Source organism: Vulpes vulpes, chromosome 16 (assembly GCF_048418805.1).
Source record: "Vulpes vulpes isolate BD-2025 chromosome 16, VulVul3, whole genome shotgun sequence".
Classification (NCBI taxonomy): Eukaryota; Metazoa; Chordata; class Mammalia; order Carnivora; family Canidae; genus Vulpes; species Vulpes vulpes.
Window position 1 is genome coordinate 82523261 of NC_132795.1, and position 25869 is coordinate 82549129.

Consider the following 25869-nt stretch of genomic DNA (forward strand, 5'->3'; position numbering starts at 1 on the left):
TTACTTTTTTGATTTGAAAGATTTCATCATGGTGGCTTTGCCTTTGCCCGGCAATTTCACTTCTTTTGTCACACTGGCTGCAGGCTTCTTTGAAGAGCCACCACTAGGTTTCTTGATGACTGAGGATGAGGGTCTGACTTTCTTGCCAGGAGTTTTGGCCTTGGGATGGGCTTTCTTGGGCAGGGGCCTAGCTTTCCCCTGCTGGGCAAGCTGGGACTTTAGGTGCAGGCTTGGACCCTCTGCTTCATGGATCAGCCTTCACCAATGATTTGCCAGGGTTTTCTTCTACAACTTCCTCTCGGGTGGAGGCTCTTCAATGTCAGAGTCTTCTTCTGAGGAGTCATCCTCCTCCTCATACTCATCTCCTGAGTCATCTAGCTCTTTCTTTGGAAATAGAACTCCTAGGCTGGGATAATAGAAAAATCCTATTGCCACTGTATCCTTTGCCAGAGATCTGTTCCATCCACCCATTCTTTTTACATTTCTGCAGAGTTTTCTTCAACAAATGCATTTGATAGTTAGAATTGATCCCTGGGTGGTTCTCCATGACACACTTCTTCAGAACAGTAGTGCAGCAGGTCTTTGGCTCATTCATGGCAACAACGGCAGAGAAGATTGCATACTCCATCAGGCTTCTACCAAGCAAGGGTTTCTCCTCTGATTTCTTCAGCTGGAATGTCCCATAAGCACCTTTGCCAGTTATTTGTTCTAACTGCCCTCTCTCTACTGCTCTCTGAAGAGCATTCTTCAACTGCTGAGGCCTGATGGCCACTCTAAGTTTAGGGTAACACTGAGACACGTATTTCCTGATGAGACGGTAGGAACCTTCTTTAGGGTCACAAAAGCAAGTAAAGGCCAATGGGAGGATATCCTCCAACTTTACTTGTGGTTCAGGATCTGCTGCAGAACTTCTGTTCTTTCTGTTTCTGGATTTCTGAGGTGTTTGTCTTGATTTCTGGACCACAATAAAATGCCTAGAAGCACCTTTTCCTTTTACCTGTTTGATGCTATCTCTCTTTAATTCTCTTTTCAGTGCTTATTTAAGGAGGTAGCTAGCCCCTTGCCTCCAGCTCCAGAGAAGGATACTTATGGCTAATATATTTTCAAAATAGCAACCACTGATGCACCACTCTTCTGGAAGCATGTCTTAATGGCCCCAGTTAGGATTTCATCCATCTTGGGATGGTGGGAGGAAGCCATTGGTATTTGTTTCTGAGCCCTGGCTATCTGTCTGACAGGGTAGCCCAGGAAGATATTGTATTTTTCACTTTCTTCTCCTTTTCTTTAGACTGATCTTTTTCATCCTTTTTGGTTTCCTCTAAAGACTTCTTCTCTTCCCTCTCTTCCTTCTCAGGTTCTTCCTTTGGTTGCTCTGTTTCACTAGATGTAGCAGGTGGAGTTTCATTCTCTTGTTCTTCTATAGTAAAGACAGATTCCTCTGAGCTTGTATCTGGTTCTGGCTTTTCTTCCTCCTCTTCAGCAACCTTGCTTTTGGGAGGAGTTCCCCACATAGAATTCACAGCTGGATGAAAGGGCATGGTGCAATCTTCTACCTTCTTTGCGCTACCCCCTTCCAGGTATCTGCATTGCTCATCATCACCTCCAGTGTCCTCTAGCCATGGAGCTCTTGCAAATGTAATTCTTTAATTAATTTACCCTTTCCTCTGTCTCCCAAAGAATAATAATATAAATGCCTTTCTGTGGTTTAAATGGACTTATTTTTAAAGCTAGGAAGGAAAAAATAGGACATAATATTTATACATGGCTAACCTATGAATAAAGCATAGAGATGGCCCCTTTTATCTATTTTTAAAGATATATTCTATTGAAATTAGGCCAGTTAAAAACCCTACAATAGCCTGTAAGTGTTTAAGTGAAAGAGTCATCAATATAGCAAACTTCATTGTTGTCTTCTTTTAAAAAATTGCCACAGGCGTCCAGCAACCATTTCTTTAGCGACCATCATTCCAATTAGTTAGCAGCCATCAGCATTGAGCCAACACTCTCCACTAGCAAAAAGATTACCATTTCCTGAAAGCTCAGATGATAGTTAGCATTTTTTAGTAATAGCATATGTTTTTAAATTAAAATATTCAATTAAAGTATTATTCTTTAGATATGATGCTATTGCACAATAATAGACTATAACTTTTATATACATTGGGAAACCAAAAATTTTATTAGACTTTATTGCAATATTCACTTTTGAAGTGGCCTGGAACTGAACCTGAGGTATGCCTGTATTGATCTTTATTTTTTTTCCCATAGTTCTTCAAAACAGAAACTTGTTGACATTCTCTTTTAAAATATTCTTTTATTTGTTCATTTATGGAGAAAATTTTTATTTATCCTAGCCCTGATACCTTACTAGCTGAAAGCCTGACACTATTTGTATGGGGAAAACAGTTCTAAAGGCTATGTATTTGTCAACCCAAATATAAAACATCTCAGATTGATCTGGCCAAAAACAACAGCAGCAGAAGTACCTTGTGAGTATTTAATCATTTTTTGAAAACTAAATTCACCATTGCAAATCTTCTAAAGGTCAAAGAAATAAGAAGAAATGAAGGGAAACAAAACAAAACAAAAAACATTTTGTCGTATATTGATCTTCAAAGCTTTCCTTTTAGTTATACAGGGATTTTTAGCATCAAAATATAACCTAAAAGGGATGAGGGCTTTCAAAATGTACCATAACTTTCAATAGAGTGTTCTTAGGAGAATAATATAGATCTCAGTAGTAATGATATTACATGACATTTTCAATGGCCAAATTGGAAGGGTCTAAATTTAAAGAATTCTTCATTTTATTGTCAAATATTAAGCAGAAAACCACACAATACTAAACCTGCTTAATAAAGAACTACCCAACCTGTAGGACAAGGACCCTCTTAAAATATAAAGTAGGGGTAAACTTATAAAGTATGGACTCTCAGAATAATTTCCACTTGATCAAGTAAAAATGAGCTGTATGTAGGAGTTAGAAAGTGAAGAAGTAGAAGAACTCAAAAGAGAGATGATCTTGAGCAATTTAAAAGCCTCTTAATTTACATATTTTCTTAAAAGCTTATATTTATAGTCACTGATACGGCTTTTTGGAAAGGATACTGGTGGGTGAGAATTAACATTGTCTTTTAAGCCATAAAGTTATTAACCTTACAAATTTGAAGGATTCCAGAAATAAAAATTTGTTTTAAAATTAAATATATACTAAATAATATTTATAACACATGTAGTTTAAAACAACAACAAATAAAACCAGTAGTAGTATATTACTGCTCAGTTTGAGAAATTAAGCATTATCAATATACTTGAAACTCCTTGATTTTTCCTCTTGCAATCTGATCCTTTTTCGACCCATCAATGATTATATCCTCAATTGTATTTATGTATTTCTTTTGCTCATCTTTAAAATGTTATGTTCAGCTTTGCATGCTTATGAGTGTCACATAAAATTGTGTGTTGTTCTGAAAATTGCTTTTAAAAATTATTGATAGTGAGTTTATAAGGTTCATCCATGTGTGTTTCCATAGGTTGTTCAATGTCAAAGTAGAATATTCTAGTCTATGAATATACAACTATCTATAGTCCAAGCTTCTGTTCTTGGACATTTGGGTTATTTTCTGTTTTTCTTTCCTATTACAAAATAATCTTGCTCTGAAAATTCTTGGAGGTGTCTTCTGGTGCATAGAGGAAAGAGTTCTCTCTGGTGTACATCAAAAGAGTAAAATTTGTGGATCACTAGGACTAAAATTTCTGAGTTAACACATTTCAGTTGACTAAATATGACAAATTGCTCTTCATAGTGGCTCCACTCCCCCAGCATACTATAACAGGTTTTGATCTACATCATTTTGAATTTGGTATAATCAGACAATTCAATTTTACCCACACAGTAGATATTAAAGACTGTCTATTTGAAAACTTTAATGTGTATTTTCCTGATTACTAGTGAGGTTTAATAACTTTCTACATGTTTATTAGTTACTTGTTTTTTTTCTTCTGTGTGTTTGATTTATTTTTGATCTGTTCATAATTTCCTGTACATATACTTTTGTTCTTGTCCTATTGATTTGCAGAAGTTCTTTTTATACTTTTGATCCAAAACATGTTAGTCATATATGTTGCAATATATTTTTACTTTCCTTATGTGTATATGGATGACTTGAAATTCTTGATTTTTAGTAGTCAAGTTTGTTAATCTTAACTTTTATTATGTTTCTTGTGTCTTATTTTGTGTCTTGTTCTAAACCTTCTTCTTTATTTTTTTAAAGATTTTATTTATTTGACCGAGAGAAAGAAAGAGAGCACAAGCAAGGTGAGCAGCAGGCAGAGGGAGAGGGAGAAGCAGATTCCCCACTGAGCAGGAAGTCCAATGCAGGGTTCAGTCCCAGGTCCCCAGGATCATGATCTGAGCCAAAGGCAGATGCTTAACTGACTGAGCCACAGAGATGCCCCAAATTTCTTCTTAATTCTCAAATCTCTCAAATAAGTTCTACGCTAGTTTCATTATGTGTTAACTTGGCCAGGCTACAGAACCCAGTTATTTAATTAAACACTAATCTAAGTGTTGCTGTGAAGATATATTCTACATATGGCTGAGATCTATATTCAGTTCAATTTAAGTAATGGAGGTTGCCCTTGATAATGTAAGTGGGCTTCAACCAGTCAATCCCATTTACAATTGCACCCAAAAGCATAAGATACCTAGGAATAAACCTAACCAAAGAGGTAAAGGATCTATACCCTAAAAACTATAGAACACTTCTGAAAGAAATTGAGGAAGACACAAAGAGATGGAAAAATATTCCATGCTCATGGATTGGCAGAATTAATATTGTAAAAATGTCAATGTTACCCAGGGCAATTTACACGTTTAATGCAATCCCTATCAAAATACCATGGACTTTCTTCAGAGAGTTAGAACAAATTATTTTAAGATTTGTGTGGAATCAGAAAAGACCCCGAATAGCCAGGGGAATTTTAAAAAAGAAAACCATAGCTGGGGGCATCACAATGCCAGATTTCAGGTTGTACTACAAAGCTGTGGTCATCAAGACAGTGTGCTACTGGCACAAAAACAGACACATAGATCAATGGAACAGAATAGAGAACCCAGAAGTGGACCCTGAAATGTATGGTCATCTAATATTCGATAAAGGAGGAAAGACTATCCATTGGAAGAAAGACAGTCTCTTCAATAAAGGTGCTGGGAAAATTGGACATCCACATGCAGAAGAATGAAACTGGACCACTCTCTTTCACCATACACAAAGATAAACTCAAAATGGATGAGAGATCTAAATGTGAGACAAGAGTCCATCAAAATCATAAAAGAGAACACAGGCAACACCCTTTTTGAACTCGGCCACAGTAACTTCTTGCAAGATACATCCACAAAGGCAAAAGAAACAAAAGCAAAAATGAACTATTGGGACTTCATCAAGATAAGAAGCTTTTGCACAGCAAAGGATGCAACAACAAAACTAAAGGACAACGTACAGAATGGGAGAAGATATTTGCAAACGACATATCAGATAAAGGGCTAGTTTCCAAAATCTATAAAGAACTTATTAAACTCAACACCAAAGAAACAAACAATCCAATCATGAAATGGGCAAAAGACATGAAGAGAAATCTCACAGAGGAAGACATGGACATGGCCAACATGCACATGAGAAAATGCTCTGCATCACTTGCCATCAGGGAAATACAAATCAAAACCACAATGAGAGGGATCCCTGGGTGGCGCAGCAGTTGGGCGCCTGCCTTTGGCCCAGGGCGCGATCCTGGAGACCCGGGATCGAATCCCACGTCAGGCTCCTGGTGCATGGAGCCTGCTTCTCCCTCTGCCTGTGTCTCTGCCTCTCTCTCTCTCTCTGTGTGACTATGATAAATAAATAAATAAATAAAAATTAAAAAAAAAAAAAAAGTAAAACCACAATGAGATACCACCTCACACCAGTGAGAATGGGGAAAACTAACAAGGCAGGAAACAACAAATGTTCCAGAGGATGAGGAGAAAGGGGAACCCTCTTACACTGTTGGTGGGAATGTGAACTGGTGCAGCCACTCTGTAAAACTGTGTGGAGGTTCCTCAAAGAGTTAAAAACAGACCTGCCCTACAACCCAGCAATTGCACTGTTGGGGATTTACCCCAAAGATTCAGATACAATGAAACGTCGGGACACCTGCAGCCCAATGTTTCTAGCAGCAATGGCCACAATAGCCAAACTGTGGAAGGAGCCTCGGTGTCCATCGAAAGATGAATGGATAAAGAAGATGTGGTTTATGTATACAATGGAATATTACTCAGCAATTAGAAACGACAAATACCCACCATTTGCTTCAACGTGGATGGAACTGGAGGGTATTATGCTGAGTGAAGTAAGTCAATCAGAGAAGGACAAACAGTGTATGTTCTCATTCATTTGGGGAATATAAATAATAGTGAAAGGGAATATAAAGGAAGGGAAGAGAAATGTTGGGAAATATCAGGAAGGGAGACAGAACATAAAGACTCCTAACTCTGGGAAACGAACTGGGGGTGGTGGAAGGGGAGGAGGGCGGGTGTTGGAGGGGTATGGGTGACGGGCACTGAGGCGGACACTTGACGGGATGAGCACTGGGTGTTTTTCTGTATGTTGGTAAATTGAACAGCAATAAAAATTAATTTAAAAAAAAAAAGAAAGAAAGAAAATTGAAAACTAGGGTTTTCTGGAGAAGAAAATACTCTTACTCAAGACTGCAGCTTTAATTCCTACATGAATTTCCAGCCTGCTGAACTGCTCTCAATTTCAGACTTGCCAGTTCCCACAATAACTGGAGCCAGTTACTTAAAATTAATCTCTCTCTCTCTCTCTCTCTTTCATCCACTGCCTCTGTTTTCCTGGAGATCATGATGGATGCATGCACTTAAATTATTTCCAGAAACTTTTGTTATTTAATGACTCACATTTAGATCTTTTAGCAAATTGAAATTGATTTTGATTGCATAATCAAGTAGGGATAATATTCCCAATATTATTTATTGTATAGCTTCTCTTTTACCAACTAAGATATATCAGTTCTGTCATAGGCCAAGTTTCTATGTTCATGTGAATGTGTAACTGATTCTCCATTCTATACCATGATTCTTTTCATTTTTACTGAGGTATTACCAAACTATTCTAATTACTATAGCTTTAGAAAAAGTATTGGTATCTAGTAAGGCAATAAAAATTGTAAAGTGCCTTAAAATTATACTTCTGAGATTTTGATCACATTAAATGATATGAATCAAGTTAGAGAAAACAGATAATTAAATATGCTTTACAGGGATGCCTGGGTCGCTCAGCAGTTGAGTGTCTGCCTTCAGCTCAGGGCGTGATCCTGGAGTCCCAGGATTGAGTCCCACATCGGGTTCCCTGCATGGAGCCTGCTCCTCCTTCTGCCTGTATCTCTGCCTCTCTCTCTCCCTCTTTCTCTCTCTCTCTCTCTCTCTGTGTCTCGCATGAATAAATAAATAAGACATTTAAAAATAAATAAATAAATATACGATACATTTTTACCAATAAAGATTGATGACATCACCATTTATTTCAGAATTTTTAAAGTATTTATATATAGGATTTAAAATTTTCTCTTTAACATTCTTATATCTTTGTGATCTTTTTATTTGCTTGCTATTAGAACTCGTATCTTTTTTAAATTATATATTTTGTCAATAAATATTTAACTTTGTATTTAGATTTTGATATCTAGAAAATTTGTTAACTTTGTTATTATTCTTTTGGGTTTCTGCATAGATAATTATTATCTGTGACTAAAACGATTTTTTTATTTATTCTCTAGTCATTCTTCATTATGTTTTATTTCTTACAATATTAAGTCCAAGGATAAGAGTGAATATCTTGTTTATTTTCGTAATTAAAAGAGAATAATTAATACTACCATATTAAAAATTATATCTACTTTAGGTTTTATTGAGCCATCCATTCTTAGATTAGGAAAATTTTCATGTATTTACAGAGTGATGCAAATTTTGCAAGTATTCCTTTTAAAATATTTTTAGTGCCTTTTCTGCATCTATTGATATTTTCGTTTGATTTTTCTCTTTTACTTAAAAAATATACTGTCTTATTACCATTCCAAGACAAAACTAACTTGGTCATTATATATTATGGCTTTGTTGATCACTGAATTTAGTTTTCTATTAACGTATATAGGATTTCTGCATCTAAATGTGTGAGTGATATTGACCTGTAGTTTTCTAATATTATAGTTTTATATCTTGTTTTAATTTGATTACTTTTTTTCAGTTTTATTGAAATGTAATTGGCATATAACATTGTAAGTTTAAAATGTAAAATGTATTGATTTTGTGCACTTATATTTTGTTAATTACCACCGTAGTGTTAGCTAACACCTCCATCCTATCACATAATTACCATCTGTGTGTGTGTGTGGTAAGAATATTTAAGATGTATTCTATCAACACTTACAAGTATATGGTAAAGTATTATTAATTATAATCACCGCTATATTAGATCTCCAGAACATATTCATCCTGTAACTGGAAATTTTTATTATGACCAATACCTCCCTATTTATTCATCCTGTATTAGGTATTAGGTATTAGGGACCAATACCTCCCTATTATTCATCCTGTAACTGGAAATTTTTATTATGACCAATACCTCCCTATTTATTATCCCTTACTTTTGGCTGACCAGCATTCTACTCTCTGTTTCTGTGAGTCTAGAATTTAAGATACCATATTTAAGTGATACCATACAATATTTGTCTGACTTATTTTGCATAATAGTCTCAATGTCCATCCATGCTTTTGCAAATGGGGGATTTCCTTCTTTTTTTATGACTAAATAATATTCATATATATGCAATAGTATATATTCATATTACATAATGTGTATGATACATATTCAGACATGTGTCAGTAACATATATGTTAAATATATCACATATCTGTGAATCTATAACACATACTCGTACATGTGATATATATGTGTGTGTATATACAAATATATATATCACATTTTATACATGTGATACATGTGATATATATACATGTATATATATAATACACATTTTCTTTCTCCTTTGTCTCTCTTTTTTTTTTTTCTCCATTCAACTCTTGACAGGTATTTAGGTTGTTTCTGTGTCTTGGCTATGGTGAATAATGCAACAAACAACATAAAAGTGTAAAATATCTCTTCAATATCCTATTCTCATTTTCTTTAGATACATACCCAAAGGTATATCATTGCTGGATCATAAAGTAGTTCTATTATTAATTTTTTAAGGAGCTGCCGTACTATTCTCTATACTGGCAGTACTGATTTATATTCCCACCAACAGTGCACAAGCATTCCTTTTTCTCCACATCCTTGCTAGTACCTACTATCTTTTGTCCTTTTAATGAGCTATTCTAACAGGTGTGAGGTGATATCTCATTGTGGTTTTGATTTGTATTTCCCTGAAGATTATTAATGTCAAGCATATTTTCATGTAGCTATTGTCATTTGCCTGTCTTCCTTGTTTTGTTTTTCTTCTCAGTGCAGAAAGGTTCTTTTATTATAGCACAGAGACAGTGCCTGTGGGCAGAAAGAGCTGCACTGGGATTGTGAGGAGTAACTGATCTTATACTTTAGAGTTAATGGGAGTTAAGAATAACGTAAGTCTCTCAGGAATCTGTTCCTATTAAAAGCAAAGTCTCTAAAACCTTGAAGGGCTACCTATTGTTAAGATAAGGTTGCTCTTAGTCTTTAATGAAATATCAAGAGTAAGTCAGCCATGAGTTCCTTGAGGAATGTCACACTCTGCATATCTCAGGGATTTATCAGCAGGCTGCAAGTTGTAAAGAGATTTAATTTTGACTGGTTTTCCTTGCCTTTGTTCTCCTCACTTCCTTCGGGAACAATTTAGACCCTTAAATCTTTAAGGTTGCTGAGAGTGAAAGGTCTTATCTTCTGTAATTTCTTCCTGCTGAATAAGAGCATAGAGCTATTCCTATAGGTCAACACTGGGCAGTTGGAGACATAGGAGTTATGAAAGGCAGAGGCAGCTGAATCTCAGTTAGACAACATATATGAATCTCCATGAGTAGAAGGGATCATTTGTTGGCTTGAAGTTATGGCAGTGAAGGAGTCTCAGCACTAGGCAGTTAGACACCAGAAAAGACAAACAAAATAAGATTAGCATTATTATGAGAAAAAGGAAGCCCAACAAAAAGACCTTTGATATTTGACTAAAATCCTCCTCCAGTCCAGGAGTTTAACCAATTATTAAAGGAGAGGGAGGGATCATTTAAAGTGCCGATTTGAGTATTTATATCTTTTAGCAACTCTGTTACATTTCTTGTGATAATCTGGAATATAAACACAACAATGTTCCATATATTCTTTGGAAAAATGTTTCTTCAGTTCCTTTGACCATTTTTGTAATCAGGTTTTTTTTGTTTGTTTTGTTTTTACAATTGAGTTGTGTGTTTTTCGCGTATTTTGGATATTAACCCCTTATCTGATATATGATTTGCAAATATTTTGTCCCATTCTATAGATTGCCTTTTAATTGTGTTGATTGCTTCCTTTCCTGTACAGAAACTTTTCAGTTAGATGTAATTCTACTTATTAACCTTTGCTTTTGGTGTCATATCCAGGATGTGACTATTAAAATTAATGTCAAGGATTTTCTTCCCTGTGCTTTCTTCTAGGATTTTTATAGTTTCAGCTCTATGTTTGAGTCTTTAATCCATTTTGAGTGTTTTTTCTTTTTCTTTTTTTTTTTTTTTTGTGTGTGTGACTGATATATAGTAGGGCTCTAATTTAATTGTTCTTCATGTGGCTATTCAATCTTCCCAGCAGCATTTATTAAAAAGACTATCCTTTCTCCATTGAGTATCTTGTCAAACATTAGTTGCCCATATATGCAAGGATTTATGTTTTCCCATTGGTCTATGTGTTTATTTTTATGCCAGTGCCATACTGATTTGATTACTATAGCTTTGTAGTACAGTTTAAAATGATGAAATGTGATGCCTACAACTTTATTCTTCTTTCTCAAGATTGCTTTGACTCTTCACAATCTTTTGTTATGCCATACGAACTTTAGGATTGGTTTTATTTTTTCTATTATTCTGAAAATACCATTGGAGTTCAGTATGAATTGCATTGAATGCAAGGATGGCTTGGGTAGTATAAACATTTTAACAATATTAATTCTACTGATCCATGAACATAAGGTATCTTTCCATTTGTTTGGCCTTTCTAATTTATTCCATCAGTGTCTTATACTTTTAGTGTACAGATCTTTCCCCTCTTTTGTTAAATTTATTTCTAAATATTTTATTTTTGATGTTATTATAAATTGGATCGTGTTCTATATTTTTTCAGGCATTGCATTGTTTATTGTATAGAAACATAACTGATTTCTACATATTCATTTTGTATTCTAAAAATTTGAATTCATGGACTAGTTCTAACAGTTTTTGGTGGTGCCTTTGGGATTTTTTGCATGTAAGGTCATATAATCTACAAACAGAAATAATTTTATTTTTTTCCTTTCCAATTTAGATTTCTTGTATTTCTTTTTCTTGCCTGATTATTTCTGGCTAGGACTTCCAGTACTATGCTGAATAGGAGTGGTGAAAATGGGCATCCTTGTCTTGTTTCTGATTTTAGAGGAAAAACTTTTGACCTCTCATTATTGAGCATGACATTAGATGAGGGCATATATGACCTTTATTATGTTGAAATAAGTTCCTTTTATATCCAATTTTTTGAGTGTTTTCATGATGGAGAATGTCATATTTTATCAAATGCTTTTTCTATGTCAATTGAGAGATCTTATATTTTTCATTCTATTAATATGTACCACATTCATGATTTGTATACGTTGAACCAGTCTTGCACCCTAGTAATAAATCTTAGTTGATCATTGTGTATCACAATTTTAGTGTGCTGTTGAATTTGGTTTACTGACATTTTGATGAGAAGTATTGTATTTATATTAATCAGGGATATTGGTCTACAGTTTTCTTCTAGTTTTTTTTTTTAATATGGTGTTGGTATCAGAGTAATTCTAGTGTCATAAAATGAGCATGACAGTGTTCTCTCTTTTTCAAATTTTTGGGAAAGTTTGAGGATTGGCATCAATTCTACTTTAAAATTTGGTAGAATTCACCAGTGAAATGATCTGGTTCTGGGATCTTCATTGTTGGGAGGATTTTGGCTAGTGATTCTATCTCCTTACTTGTTATTAGTCAGTTCAGATTTTCTGTTTCTTCATAATTCAATCACAGTAGGTCATATGTCTCTAGGAATTTGTCCATTTCATCTATATTATCCATTTTTTTGGCATATACTTATTCACAACCATTTTTAATGATCCCTTGTATATCTATGCTGCCACACAGCATTTGGTCCCCATTTCATTTATTTCTGATCTGATGTGAGCTTTTTGCTTTTTGCTTTTTTCTTAATGTAGGGGTTTATCACTACAAACTCCTAGAACTACTCTTCTTCTATCCCATAAGTTTTGGTATATTGTGTTTCAACTTACTTTTGTTTGTTTCAAGATTTTGTTAAAAAAGATTTCATTTTTTAGTAATCTCTGTATCCAGTGTGGGACTCTAATTTAGAACCTTGAGATCAAGAGCTGCACCTTCCACCAACTGAGTCAACCAGGCACCCCTGTTTGAAGATTTTTATTTTTATTTTTGTTTCCTTTCAGTTTTTTATTTGACCCATTGGTGGTCCAGAAATGTGTTGTTTAATTTCTGTATATTTGTGCATAGCTTGGAGGGGGGTGGATAACTACAGATGAGTATATTGATGCCAGCTAGTAATAGAAAACAGTGCCTGATCCAGGCCCAGAAGCAACTGTGGGAGTCTTGGCTGTCAAGTGTTCCCTCCCATGGTTGTATAGCCTCCCTCTAGGCATTGGCATGGCAGTGGAGGCTGGTGACTGGCATCAGGCTGGGAGAATGTAGAGCTAAAGGGGCTAATCCTGAGTGGGTATATGGTGGTGGGGGCCAGCTGTGGAACTCTAGGCTTGTGTCTTAATACTCATGCAGCCACAGAGGCCTGGACAAGCTGCAAGTGTAGTTCCTGGGCTCCAGTGTGGATGAATGGGGAAAACAGGGAGGGACTCAGGCCACTGGCATCCTTGACTGTGCACCCCTGTGGAACAAAAGATGGTGACATTTACAAGGGGTCTATGGCAGCTGTGCTGGCCATGCATTTCTTCTTTAGGAGCAAAAGTTGCTGGGTTGATCTGTAGAGCAGGTTATTGTGAACTGCAATGACTCCCCCTGTGTGGGTGGTTTGGGTGGCCTTTGCTTTTTTCTTTGTTCTTAAACACCTCTGTCATCTTAGCTTGGCCAGTCTGAGTGGGGTGAAATGGTCTGCTCCCTGAAAGGCTGAGGAGGCTAGTTGTTTATCTTGCTTTTCATTTCTCACTGAGGGGAACTCTAGCTGGCTGGTGCTGTGCAATGCTGTATCTTCTTCTTGATGTCAAGGTCATTGTGTAGGAAAGCAGGCCTGGGCCACTGAAAACAGGCTTGTTCCCAAGAAAAATATGTCTTCCATGTTGGCTCTTGGCTAGCACCTAGGAGATGAGGAATGAGCCCTTGAAATATTCCACCTGATAAAGGAATACTGTATGCCTGAGGCTTTGAACAGCTTCATACCAGTTTTGATCAGACAGTTAAAGCCAACAGATTTATGGTGAATGTCTATTTTTGATCTGGGGGTCTGAAGTCTGAGTATCTAAATTAGGTCACACAAATACCTAATAAAAACTCTTGATGCCAAGGCTCATTTGAACTTCTCAGTGGGTAACACTTTTAATTAGTTGTTCTATGTCCTAGCAGGGAGAATTTAATGTGTCCATGAGACTCTACTCAGAGTAAAGTTCTAGAAGCTTGTGACTGGTTTCTCCTGGCATCTGCTCATGTTCCTTTTTTCTTTTTTTGACTTTACTCTGTATGCTTTCACTATAGTGAAAGCCATCAGTATGACAACTTTTCTGAGCCCTCTGAGTCATCCTAGCTAATCATTGGGCATGATGGTGGTCTTGGGGACCCTTCAGACAGTTGACTTGAGAAGTGGAATTCACTAGAATGACACTGACTCACTGAAACATGATGAAAACATTGTTTGGGAAAAAGAAGGATGATACGGGTAAGAATGACAAATCTCTGATACCTGGATGGCTACCGATAGTAGTATGAGGCAGCAGCTGTGATGTGATCATTACCATAGGTAAAAGCTATCAATGGAATTCAGAAATGATAGATCTATTTCCTGAGGAGTTGGCTTACTGGATATATCAAAAAGACAATATAGTGAGAAAGCCAATACACAACACTTGGTTAATTTTTTTTTCTGTAATAGGTAAAGTGAAAGTAAAGGATGGGATTGGAATAGGTTTTGGCATCAGATTTTTAGCCTGTCTGAGCTATGACCACCAGCTTTAGGGCTTTTTCCATTGGGAAACCATGTTCTGGAAAACACAGACAGCACGTCTATGATTTATGGTCATCAAGAAGGTAGTCCAGGTAGCAGGTGCATGTTTATGTGTTTGCAAAGCCAAGAAACTACTGAAACTGGGAATATATTGTGAAAGAGTTGTCTCATTTTGTGGATTAATATAACCAGCTTTCTGAAGAACCTTTACTAAAGTAAGTTATGAGAGTAACTAACTTCAAAGCAACCTCTTCAATTTTTAAAGCAATGGAATGGAGGAGCATGTTTGGATTAATGCAGAATTTATATTTTGCTATTGAACAATCAAAACTGGCTGCTGTCATTATTCAAACACACAAGTTTTTCCTCAAGGAAAAGCTAGTTTGGTGGACTGAGCAAAAGACACTGTAAAGTTGGTTTATCCTGAAAAATGGAGTTGTTCTTTCCCTTCTTTAAATGATAAGTGGAACTCCCCAGATAAGGTGGCTAATATGCTCCTATTCAGGGCATGCTAAATTGGCTTTATGATTATTGAGATGTTCATCCATTTAATTCTCTTTTTTACCAAGTCATGGTAAATGCTTTGATGAAGTAGGCCCTTTTTGCATGGGTACTCCTTGTCACCTGCTGTAAAAATCAAGCACAGATCCAAAAAGCCGTATCAGATTTGTTGTCTCAGCTTTCCCTACCAGAGTTAAAGATTCTTAAAAAGATTGGAATGATTTACAAGAGAATAGAGAATGACAAAGAGATTCATCCCAACAGATTAAAAGTCTTTAAATCATTATTAAGGGATGGAAAGAAAAAATGACCATTGATGAGTTCAAAATAAAGGTCTTCAGAGATTTGATAGATATATGAGATCTAGTCCTTGTTCCCCCAAATTGAAAAGCCCTAAATAAATCTGCTCTATTTATCCTAAATTGGAGGAAAAAAAAAAGAAAAGAAGGCAAAGATCACAATGATAAACCTGACTTTGACCTACCAGAAAGTAATAGTCTGGTATGTTAAAGAAGATGAAGATTGACCAATTTCTTTGCTTGACCCTCGGCTGGAAAAGAAACCTTCCTAGAGTTCTTTGACATAGAACCCTTGTGCACTGTGATTCTAAAACCTGTTGGTGAAATCCTAACAGGGGCCACAATTATAATGGGAGGATATGGACATATAATAGTTGATGGGATTAAAGTAAAAGTTTGAATAAAAATTAAAATATATGAGCAGACTTTATATGATGTGGTTGTGTCACTTTTACCTGAATGTATTACTGAGATGAATATTTATGTCCGATTAGAAATCATTTCTCCTATCTAATATTGTAAATGAGAAAGTATATGTTTGTCCTTCAACTAGTATTAATTGGACATGCTAAATGAAAATTTATGGAATATTACACACAGTTGTTAATTGGAAAACAGTATTAGATACCTGGTAGAGAAAAAGAAATCATCACCGTAATTAGTGAAAGTTAGAATTTGAAGTATGGATACTTGTCACATTATCTATATAGTTAACCTGTGTGACCCATGAGAAAGGCAGATGACTCATGAAGACAAACGATAGATTATCAAAGCTTGAATAAAGTAGTACTTCCTATAGCATTAGCAGTCCCTGGTATGGTTTCAAAGTGTAAAAAATATAAGGGAACAAAGATTGGGACTTAATGATTGATCCTACAAATGCTTTATGCTCAATTCCCATCTTATAAAAAAGCCAACCAGGTTGCTGCCATGTGGGAAGCATCCCAATTTACCTTTATTACATTGCCACGAGGCTATTGAATTCACCAGCTTACTGTCACAATTTGATTAGAAGAGATTGGGACTGAAGGCAGGGACAAGTGTGGCAATACACTATCTTGATATTACAATATCATAAACTGAGTAACATGCCAGGACAGGCTTTAATGTAACGGTGACACCCATGATGCAATCTGGTTGATAAATCCAGGAAAGATCTAAAGACACATTTAAATGGTGAAATTACTGTGAGGAATAACCTATACAGGAGACATTCATGACATTCCATGGGCAACTAAAAGTAAACTGCTGTATTTCCTACCTCTCACACTAAGCAAGAAAAACAGTACTTTGTCAGGCTGTTGGGATTTTGTAGGATGCAGATTCCACAGCTAGGAATATTGTTAGCTCCTATCCATACAACTGCCTGAGGGAAGGCAATATTTGATGGGAGTCTGAATAACACCAGGACAGGTTGGAATTTTAAAAAGCAGTGTCTTAGTCAATGCTTTGGGGCCTTTATGTTCCACAGTCAGATACAGTACTGAAAGTATCTGTAACTTGCAGCTATATAGACTGGAAACTATGACAAAATCCCATGAGTGCCTCTCAGCAGCAATAGCTGGGAGTTGTACCAAAAAAACCCTAGATGTAGCAGTATGGTACAAGCCATTAAGAGACAATTATTGGCTTGCTATTGGACATTACTGAAAACTACCCCTATTACTGATCATAAAATAGATCCTAAAACCTAAAATACCTACAATGTCCTTAATAATGTCAGAAAAAAACACCCTAAGAAGGAAATCAGTATCCAAAAGAGTTCCATAATATAATGGAAATTGTTTATATAGAAACACGCTACCTGGGAAATGCAAGGAGAATAACTTCTTTTCCTCTAGGGCTGAATTGAGACCATCTTAGTTGGTACCTGATATTGCCATATAAGTGGTATCCTGTGAACAGATCTCAACTGATCAAAAGAAAGCTGTTTGACTTACGGATAATAGTTGCAAGCACCCTGATTGAAATGCTACTGCACTCTGATTCCTGTAGAAACTGTGATTGGTTAAGGTAACAACAAGTCAACTCTCTGGACTGAATTGTGTGCTGTTTTCTTGTAGTGATGGAATAACTAAATGACAATAAGAACCCAGGTGTTTAGATGTATATAAACTCATGAACAGTGGCCAATGGCCTGGCCAAGTGTTCAAGAAGAAAAGCAATGGAAAACTATGCTGTTAAAGGAATGTCTAAATGAGGCGTGGACTTAGGGAAATCACTATGGGAATTTATTTGTTGCATTAGGTAGGATATATTAATGCCCATCGAAGAACCCTTTTGCAGGATCAAAAGCTAGTTGGCACCAGCAAATGGACATCCTGGTACAGTTGCTGGTGGGGGTCAGCCAGGTTCATGAAACAAGAGGAAATGGAACTGCTGCAGCAATGCAGTGGTAGATAAGGATGGATGTATTCCTTTTGCACTTTCAGAGGCACAAAATGCCAGCAAGACCTGTCCTGTCTGCTACTGAAAAAGACAATCTGCACGTGGCTAGGGGCAGACTCCCCAGGGGCAGGGCCCTCATACATAACTGGTAAGTAGATTACATCAGGCAATTACCAGTACCCCTAATATGGCATAAATGGGTTCTGACAGGAATAGACACATTCTGGACTAGGTTTTGCATACCTGATGGTTGATGCAAATGCTTACAACACTATTTTAAAAAAAAGTTGGGGATCCCTAGGAGGCTCAGTGGTTTAGCGCCTGCCTTTGGCTCAGGGCATGGTCCTGGAGTCCCAGGGATCGAGTCCCACATCAGGCTCCCTGCATGGGGCCTTCTTCTCCCTCTGCCTGTGTCTCTGCCTCTCTCTCTCTCTCTCTGTGTCTCTCATGAATAAATAAATAAAATCTTTAAAAAAAAAAAACTGGAACAGAAGATACAGTACCAATTTTGACTACCGAGATATATTGCTTGCAGGTAAAGAAATACAGTTTTACAGTTCTTAGCATTCAATGATGTGCAAAGCATTGTAACATCAAATAGACACATCATATTGCATATCATCTTCAAAGAAACAGTTTGATAGAAAACTGGGACAGCCACTTGAAACATTTGTTGTTTAAGTGCGAAGATACAAAGGCATGAAGCCCTGACTTATAAGCCTTGCAATTGCACACTTAGTACAAGAGAGACCAATATAGACCAATTTGCCATAAAAGGAGGGTTCCCCTATTTTTCTGGGGAATCTGGGGAAGAGAGTATGAGAGAAGACTATATAATTTTTTTCCACATCACCTTTACTTTCTTTTTTTTTCCCCCTTCTTATGCAATGGTCTTGAGACTACAGTTGCAATTGTGGGTGCTAGAAGGAGGGATGATCCTGAAACAAAAAACCGTAACCATGCCTTTAAACCTTTATGCCAGAATTTTTAAGGGCCTAAAGGGATAGATTGTGCCTTTGTTTCACATGGAAAAGTTGGAATTGACAGTAAACACAGATGTATTGTCTAGTGGTTGGGATATTCTACTAGTTCTAAACCTAGACAACTGTTTGGATGAGAGTGGGCAAAAGAGAAGGCAATGGCTAGATTGGTATTACTGTGTGGGTAAGCATACTGGCTGAACCTAACATTCCTTCCAAAAATGGAAAAGTTTTGGTTAAAATCAATGTAGAAAGGAGAGAAGGAGAAATGGTAGCTGAAAGTGAAGGTTGTACAGAGAGGGAAAGTCCATATGACATTGGTACCTTCAAAGAGGCTGAGAAAGGGAATGATTTTGTCTCTTAGCACAATTATATACCAGGTGCCTGAAAAGATGCAACTACCAGTGCAAGGTCACCACTTTTTTGAAACTTGGTGAGGTTGAGTGGAAGCCTATAAATTTGCATCATTCTAAGAGGCATTTTGGTCATACACTATGATTGCGTCCTGGACCAATTTTCAATGCCTGCACACAACTCTAGTCATCTGTCAATATCATTTCACTCTTATAATTCAGGTTACATCTACGTCGAAAAATTTGAATTGGAAGGAAATTTCCAGGAACTACTTTCTTCTGGATCATTGGACCATACATTGTACACCTCCTGGTAGATTGATTACTGTTAATTATAAATCTTGATCAAATTCTTAGAAAAGTGCCTGGTCATAATACACAAAATATAGCAGCTGCATTCTGACATACTAATGTGCACTGTGCTCAAGTATATATTATCCTTGTTTTTATGGGTGGCAACCTACTGAAAAGTTTTCTTGTTTTTCTGTCCTGGAACAGGTTTATTTCAAGTTCATTTTTACACTGTGCATGGAGCTCTTCAGCTAGGATTTTGTAGAGGTTTCCCATTAGGTTGTCAACATTGAACAGAGTAGGTTTTCTCTTGTCCCTCATTCTCCTTCAAAACATGTGCATCAAAACAAAGCTCAAGTACATCAAAATTTAGCATTTGCTATGTGGTGAAAACCAGTATCAGAACTGATTTTACCTATTAGATTTCAGCTAATTTTGAGTTCCTAATTAGAGCTTATTTTCTCACTACCTTTTCTTTTTCTTTCTTTCTCACTACGTCTATATTCATTTCTTTTTTCTTTAACTTTGGAGGTTTTTTTTATTATTTCTATGTGTGTTGGTGTATATATATATTCAAAAGGAATCATGTAATACTTTATTTTCTCATTTATGAAAGCATGGAGGTAGAATTCTGATTGTAGGGGAAAAGTAAACATTGAATGATCATATATAAAATATACTACCATTTTGAATATATATTATTCCAATCATACATACACACACATACATGCATGAACATACATATCCTAGTTACTACATAAAAAGCATTTTGTTATGTTATTAAGCTTTTTCCAGAAATTTAATTCTTTATATCTTCTTAACTTTCATATTGCAAAAGTAACGCATGTTGATATAACAGAAAATACAGATAGCTAGAAAAAAAGAATTAAAAATTACCACCACTTGTTCATAGTAGCTATCATTTTATTTTGACAGATATGCATTTGTACTATACATGCTTCCTTGCAGCTTACTTTTTTTACTTAACAAAACATTGCAGATCTTAGCTATTGAATATATTTCCAAAATATTTTAAATGACTCATAGTATTCCATTTTATGTAAGCAACATACTTTTAAAATCAATCCCACATATTTGGTCTTATCTGCAACAAAATTATCATTTATATAATGTATACATTGCCTTTACATGCATTGCATATATGGAACTGTTTAAAATATTCTTTTATAAAAAAATAAAATATTCTTTTATTATATTTTTATTTTGCATAATGTTACCATAATTCTCCTTACATAAAAGTATTTATGCACATCTCAGATTATTTCCTTTGTATAGATTTCTACAAGTCGGGTTATTGAGACTCAAAATAGAAATGTTCTTAAGAATCCTTGGTGGTTGTTGCCTAATTGCTTTTCATAAAATTTATGTAAGTATCACTTCTCACCTGCATAGTTTGACTATGCACATTTCAAGTTATTGTTTTCCCTTCACTGATTAGTTAAAAAGAAGATATTTGCTCATTTTGTATTTAAAAATCATTTTAAAGAAGTATGTTACGGTATTTCAACTTACTTATCTACTAGGCTAAATATTTTTCATATAGGGATGCCTGAGTGGCTCAGCAGTTAAGCGTCTGCCTTCACCTCAGGGAGAGATCCTGGAGTCCCAGGATCGAGTCCCACATAGGCTCCTGATAGAGAGCCTGCTTCTCCCTCTGCCTATGTCTCTGCGTCTCTGTGTATGTGTCTCTCATGAATAAATAAATAAAATCTTTAAAAATAAATAAGTAAATATTGTTCATATACTTATAGGACATTTATTATTCTTCTGTTACTAATATTAAATGAAATTATCTATTTTTCTACTTGGTTTTAGTGCTTTCATTCTTATTTTGAGAATCTTTTTATTTTTTTAAAGATTTTATTTATGCATTCATGAGAGACACAGAGAGAGAGAGAGAGGCAGAGACACAGGCAGAGGGAGAAGCAGGCCTCATGCAAGGAGCCTGACATGGGACTCGATCCTGGGACTCCAAGATCACGCCCAGGGTGGAAGGCAGGCGCTAAACCGCTGAGCCATCCCGGGATCCCATTATTTTGAGGATCTTCAGTAAGTCACACTTTCATAATATTTGTGCAATTTCTTTTAGTTCTTTATTTGTCATTTAGTTGATGTTTAAATGATTTTGTGGGATGAAAAGCTGCAGTCTTTATATTCTCAAATTTTTAATTAATTTTTTGTTGCTGTTGTTATTTCTTTGACTGAATTTTGGCTGAAAAGTCCTTCTCACCCTATATTCTTGGCATTTTTCATTTAAAAACATATTTAAGTTGAAATATATTTTAATATATGTTATAAAATATGGATCTGACTTTATACTTTTAATAGGTGGCCAAATATCTAGCTCAAGTAGGTTCATGTCTTTAAACTCAATTGAAATCATGGAATATACCTTTTATTTTAGAACTCTGGGAAATTAAGAGCACAAAGCTAAAACACATGTATAAAAGGGAAAGTATTTTATTCTGTCTTTACCATACCATCATTCATGTTTAAGTATATGACTGCTCATCTTAATTTATATGCCTGCATCATCAAATAAAACACTACATAGATTTTATTTCTTTCTGAGAATTGTGAAGTTTCCTTTTTTCTCTATTCTTATTTCTTCTTGACCAGTTTTGCCAATTATAATATAGATTGCTTGTGGATGGATATGTCTGAAAGGATATTTATATCTGAGCACAGCTAATTCTAGGCACAGATCTAATGTCAAAATAAAGTAATCAGCATATATCCTGTCCCTTGTCTCTCTCTCCCAGTTTCAGATTCTGTTTCAGGGAGAAAAATACAGCCCCTTCTTCTTCCGCAGTGACAATCCAGGTGAGATAACAGAGTGTTCAATTAGCTGAGCTAATGGAGCAGCTCCCCCAGTTAAGCAGTGGGAACGGTTTGAAGCCTTCATGCTTCTTGTTCAATTTCATCCTCTCTGATAACATTTTTAACTGCCTGACAAATCCTCTTTATTTAAAGGCATTCTTCCTATACCTTATTAGTCTGGCGATATTCCAGTTAAATTCCCCAAAATGTCAACTTTGTTGGGCACCAAGTAGAAGACTTTGCATCAGTCTCATATACGTTATATTTCTCCAGCCCATCTTACCTCTTCCATGTTTGAATTCATTCAAAGTGAGCGGAGGGCAGGCTGCCAACTCTGAGAGAAATTCTTGCCACAGTCCTTCCCATAGTTCGCTCCAGACCTGCTGTCTTCCTGGAGAGGAAGCTTTCAAATGTCTGAAAGGAGGAAGTAAAATTGTCACTTTCCCTGAAATATACAGTGTTGACAGCAAGTGTGGTAATTAACAGAAAATAAGGAATGCAGACATAGCAGTGGGACTGGTGGTTAGAAGCCATTCTTTTAACTCCATGAGTGCTGGAGGGAGTTGTGATGAGCTGATGTGTCTGTGGCATATGGAGGAATGTGGGGTCTGCATTCAGAAGATGTGAGTCTAAGGATAGGCTCTAACACTTACAAAGGCTGACACTCCCTTCGTCTTTCAGCCCTTGTTTCCTTGTTTTTATTTCATATGATTATTATAAGAATAAAATGAGTGATGTGTGAAAGTGTTTCATAAATCACAAGTGCCATACGAAATAAAAGGACATGTTATTGTTGTTGTTCCTGATATGCAGACAATGAGGGAAGGAGAGGATTTTATTTATAGACCTTTTCTAGGAGACTTGTAAGTCAAGTGAGGAGGCTGGAGCAAACAAGAATTACAGATGGTCAATCATCCTACAGGTTATATTAAGGCATGTCCTTTAGAACCTGGTCACAACATTTAGAATTTTATTTACTTTGCTTGAAATAGGTACCATGACAGCATGTTATTTTCTTACTGAGTTAGGTAAGTCCTAAAATCTAAGCCTTTAGGAATAAGTTCCTATATCAATCCATCTATTCATCCCAATGATTAATATGCATTCTGTGCTGATTTTGTGTAATGTACTAAGTTAAGCTATACGATTGCAAAGATAAAAAATACATGATTTCTGCTTTTGAAGGAGCTCAAAGCCCTAAAGCAGTTATAGATGTAGGTGTTATTTCTTTTTTTTTTAATAAACAAAATCTAAAAAAAAGGCCAGTTAAATAAAATCAAAGATGGTCTAAAAAACTACTCTTAGGTATAAATTTAAAGGCAACTCTGTATCATTTGGAGAGGTCCTTGATATATCTGTTGTTTAATTTTATTTGCAGGCTATTTAATTTTACTGGAGGGTGGCTAGTATGAAACTCCTATTTGAAAGCCTTCAGATCTCTTTAAACTTTTCTTACAAAGTCAAAACCAAATACACTAGCTGAAATAATTGAGCATCTTCTAGTTAATGAGGCCACATTACTAGACTCAAAAACAAGATTATTGATATGAGCCTAAAGCAGGACTTTCCAAAACACCTTGGCCCTAGGCAGGCTCATGAGTTAGTTTCTATTCAAAATGTTTCCTTTGAGAATGGGTTTAACCTTTATTTCATGGGGTTAAAGGAAACTCCGAGAAGGCATGTTTGGTTATTGTTGTTTGTTATTGTCCACTCTAGGGAGGGGAATCAAACATTTTATATTTCATATCTTATGTGAAAATTCATGCATAGAAGACCAGAGTTAAGTGGCAACAAATTTTAGATTTCCTGAAGTTATATTTTAGCACTTTTTATAGGTTGGTTTAGTTGGCAGCTGCCCAGCTGGATTGCCCTTAGTCTGGCTCAGAAAGGAGCCATGTACATTCTTTCCCGCTTTACCTTTTCTTAAGGAAAAAAACAACATCCCTAAGGGTAAAATCAGATCCTAGTGTTACCAGTTTTCTTTTTCTTCCCCTTACTCACCCTTGTGGAACTACCGCACAAACAGTTCTAAAGTACAGGATTATACTTAAATTAGACTTCTTTTTCTCTTTTTCTTCCTTTCATCCCTTGTCCTTCCTTCCTTCCTTCCTTCCCTACTTCCTTCCTTCTTTCCTTCCTTAAGATAAAGAGATGTTTTATCAAAGACCATCTAGAAATGACATAAGGAAGTAAAAATGGCTCAAGAAAGTAAAGATTATTCGTATTTTAATCTATTTTTTTCTGGTTGCTATATAAATAACCTATATGTACACCTAGGTAAGTGTGTATATACATTTTTTACAAACTTGATTTGCCAAATTATTGCTTTGTAACCCTTTTTGTTTATTGAAAATATAAGTATGTTTTAAAAATTATTTTTCTACAATATAATCTGTATTCCAGTGCCTGACTTTACTAAGGTTGATTTATCAAGTCCCTGGTTATTTCTAAATGTATGTTATATACTATATTGTTACATCTTATAGCTAAATTTTAATGTATATAAATGATTACTTTATTTGGACATACATTATTAGAAATGGAATAACTATGTCAAAGAGTATTCATATATGAGGCATACAATGGTGATACAAATTTCCAAATTCTCTTCCAGAAATGTGCACATTTATACTTCTTACATATGTTCACCTGCAAACTTTGCCCAAACTCCTTTTTACAAAAAAAAAGATTCCCCAGAACATTTCTTTTCTCTTTTAAACAATGTAAGATTCATAACAGAAGAAAAATTAATATAACTCTCTTTTCCATAAGTATAACTTCAATAAGTATTCTAATGAATCTAATGATGTGAAATGTCTAAAAAGACAGTCTAGTTGAGAATTTAAATATTAATTATAATTGTTTTCATAATGTGAATTGATAAAAAGAAACAATATGAACAAAATCAAAGCAAAATAAGAGTAATGAATTAGTAGAATTAGTATGAATTAAAATTATGTAAGCTGCCATTCAGAATGGAGAAAGCTTTTTATTATGGCAGAAAGAGCACAAGGCTTCTTATATTGCTGGCTCCACAACCAAGAAGCTACTTGCACAGTGTTCTGCAGAACTGTTAGCTTGTTTAATAATCAATTTCCTATCAATAAAATTCTGATGATGATATGGGGTTTTTTTTTGTTTTTCTAAACTTGTAGGGTTTTTTGTAGGACAACTGAAAATTATAATGCATATTGAAATATGATATGTGAATAACAAGTATGAATATGCTTGCAACACAAAGTGAACCAGTAGCAGCAGCAGCAACAACAGAATATGGAGCAGAACATTAATCTCTACCACACTCTACTGAATGAGAGTCTACATTATAACAAGATCCAATGATATTTAGTCAACTTAAAGCTTGAGAAGCACGAAAAAAATTCATCTTGTTTAAACAAGAGATATTTACCAAAACTTTCTGTCAATATCTTCTCCAGAGGCTGATGGTAAAATGAACATAATAGTTAGAGTAGGAACACTAGAATAAAATAGGGTGAGTTAAGAAAGATCAAACTATGTTTTAAAGTTGGCCTTTCCACTCAGAAGAAATATGCCTATTTTGAGTTATGACTTTTTGAGCAAAAATTTGAAAAAAGCTTATTAACATCAGATAGTAGCAATTGGATCCATATATGTTGAGATCAAACTCACCTATCCTGGTGGGGATGGGATAGGAAAGAGATGAGTAAGGGACAGCAATGTGTCCTCCATTGGTTAGGTTCCCATAACCTTTTGCACTCAACCTCAT

At 35.6% G+C, this 25869-nt stretch overlaps 1 pseudogene; it reads right to left on the reverse strand.

Moving 5' to 3' along the window:
* LOC112915397 (heterochromatin protein 1-binding protein 3 pseudogene) lies at positions 1 to 25869 on the reverse strand (annotated as a pseudogene).